We start from the raw sequence: 2,680 nt of genomic DNA, 5'->3' as shown, positions 1-2,680 counted from the left end.
TAAAAAAATGTAAGGAAGATTGCTAAAATAAAGTCAGGACCTACGCATGCAAAAGATTAAAATAAAAAACTCACAAGATATAGCTTTGCCCTGCTACTCGAGTTGCACTATTACATTTTTTGGAGCTAGTGATAGTTTGGGTGTTTGTCTAAACTACAAAAGCTCACCATCATGTTGGCATTGCCAAATGGTTACACAGAAGAATGGATCTATGGACACCCAAACATTACACCTACATGTGAGATTGTAAATCTATCTGTAACATCATCCTGCCTTCTAGAAGCCTTTCAAAACATTTGGGAAGTTCACAGCAGAGATTTGCTCCCATTCATTCATATGCAACCGGTATTGAAGTTAGCCAGAGCTGCTGGGATGTTAAAGGCCTCAGTTTGCTTTGAGTGAAGTGTCTGAACACCCCTGAAGTGCATCCATCAAGTTTTGTAACAAACATTCTGACAATCATACAGCAATTTGTGCTGAGGATCTCCAGTCTGGACCAACTCCTTCCATCACTTCCTGGGAACGCAACCTAGCGCAACACCATCAATTTAAAAGAAAAGGTGAAGTGTCCCCTTGTCCCTATTTTATGGGGTTGACGTTGGATAGTAATGGCATGTCTCTATGAGTCTGTCATCAGGATCGATAAAATACCACCAGTCTCCTTTCAAAGGGAAACTTCAGAGTAAAGACAGAGGAAAAGGTGAAGATGACTATCAGCTACAACTCTGGGCTTTGTTCCTCACCACGTGGACAAATACGTCCATGTCCATCTTCCATCAGAGGGGGACACTAAACAAAGACATGGTAATATGTGGTATTGGACAGTGTCAATTCAAGTTAATTTTATTTACATAGTCCAATATCATGAATTTGACCCTCGCTTTGGATAAAACAGAGAGGAGAGGCCAGAGAATGGAGATCCAGATCCAAACATCTGGATGAGGCCGCCAGGAGGAAGAGAAGGAGGGACAGAGCTGTGCTTGTGGGACACAACAGAGTGGATGAGTTTTAGATATTGTAAGGAGTAATGGAAGAAGAAGTAGCAGCAACCACAGTGCTTCCACCTAATCCCCAAAGTAACAACTCTTATAAGTGTGCTCTGCTGTTTTGTAGAAAGCTACTCACGCCATGCTCAGCAGAAAATGGGACTGCAGTGGCCCATGGCATGATTGAAAAAGGCCAATATTGACTGACTTCTTTTTCAAAACTACATACATATGTTTGGGTGCACTGTAAAGATACACCCTTTGCTCTTCTGTTGTATGTTTGACAAAATAACCACTGGCAGCAATATTTCAGATACCTGTAGTATAGTAAACTGCACTTGAAATCTCAACTGTAAAACCTGGCCGTAGGTGTTGGATGGGGTTGAGGTCAGAACATGGCTATGTTGCACATATTAAATTAGGAAAGGGCCTTCCTGGAAACTGTTGCCAAGAAGTTAGACAGAGCCAAAGTCCTGGGGTTAACTATCTATATTCTGCAGAACTTTTTCTTTGTTTGGTTCAAATGAGGCGTGCCCTCCCTTTGCTAACCTCCTAGTAAACCAGTTGTCTTCTTCTTCAGCTCTCAACAACATTGTGAAGCAGCCAACAGTGGATTGGACCTTCATTGTTGGACATGCACTGTCCTCTGCACAGGAGAGGAGATTCCCCCGCTCCTTGTCCTGTGACGGCCGCTGATGTGATTTGAAAGAAACATTAACCCTGACGGCGCATGGCTGATAAGCTTCAGCTGTATCAGGCAAACAGTGGAAAGAACACTGCATCTTTATCAGCAGGGGACCATCATGCCATTCATGTAGAGGCTCTGTCAAGAAGACACTACCCTGATACCTTTGTCATCCTACTGTTATCTCTGAGCAATGCTTTCTGGGAGATGGCAGTGTTATTGAGCATGCCTTTGAGGCGGAATATTGACATATCAACACATTTAATATGGAACGGTACAAAGCAGGTACAGGTACAATAAGTCAGATCCTCATAGTGAAGCATTTCCCAAGGTGAACTTTCCAGACACATTTATTGGGCTGATAACAACACTCAAACACAGTGTATGACCATTGTAAACAATAAAACAGAAAAAAGGCATCAGCTCAGACTGAGAACTGCTCCAGAATTCAAAGTGCACCAAGCATTTTAAAATTCTCAACTTTTTGTCTTTTTTTTTTAAAAATCCTCTTAATATATCTTTTGAATGTTAATTCATTAGTTTTCTTTACATATTCATTTTTCTGCAGTATTGATAATTATAATATGTACAAACGAGGCCATGACACTGGTTGTTCTGAGGCCATGAGAAAGCCTGTAAATATCCGCTCGTCTCCCATGACATGACTCTAGTTTTGGACAATGACAAGGTAAGGCTGTGTTCCCTCTCTGTGGGTTTTGCTGATTGCATGCCTTGTTGGTAATGAAATGAAAAGTCCGAGACTTGTGTTGACCACTTCGTCTTGACCGGCGGGATGGGGGCAGTGACTTAGTCCTTGGATTTTCCCACTGAAAGCAACATTTCTATATACAAAGGCTTTAAAGTCCCAATGTTGTCCTATTGGTTGGGAGGCTATCAAATAAATGCTTCCACGTTACTTTTTTTTTTAGTTTGTTTCTATGTGTCTTTTTTTGGTTTTCTCCCAAAAACGTATTGGTATCAAAATGTCCATATAGATATAGTTGTACGG

General features: G+C 41.3%; 1 protein-coding gene across 1 annotated transcript in view; it reads right to left on the bottom strand.

Annotated features, from left to right (window-relative positions):
• Positions 1 to 1,913: 1,913 nt before the first annotated feature.
• LOC116705503 (carbonic anhydrase-related protein 10) overlaps positions 1,914 to 2,680 on the bottom strand; it is a 205,151-nt gene continuing 204,384 nt past the window's right edge. Inside the window, exon 9 of the mRNA XM_032541706.1 lies at positions 1,914 to 2,680. This exon is cut by the window's right edge and continues 284 nt beyond it. The gene's annotated coding sequence lies outside the window, so the exon portion shown is untranslated.

The sequence above is a fragment of the Etheostoma spectabile genome, chromosome 17 (assembly GCF_008692095.1).
Source record: "Etheostoma spectabile isolate EspeVRDwgs_2016 chromosome 17, UIUC_Espe_1.0, whole genome shotgun sequence".
Lineage (NCBI taxonomy): Eukaryota > Metazoa > Chordata > Actinopteri > Perciformes > Percidae > Etheostoma > Etheostoma spectabile.
This window is presented reverse-complemented; position numbering and strand designations above follow the sequence as displayed.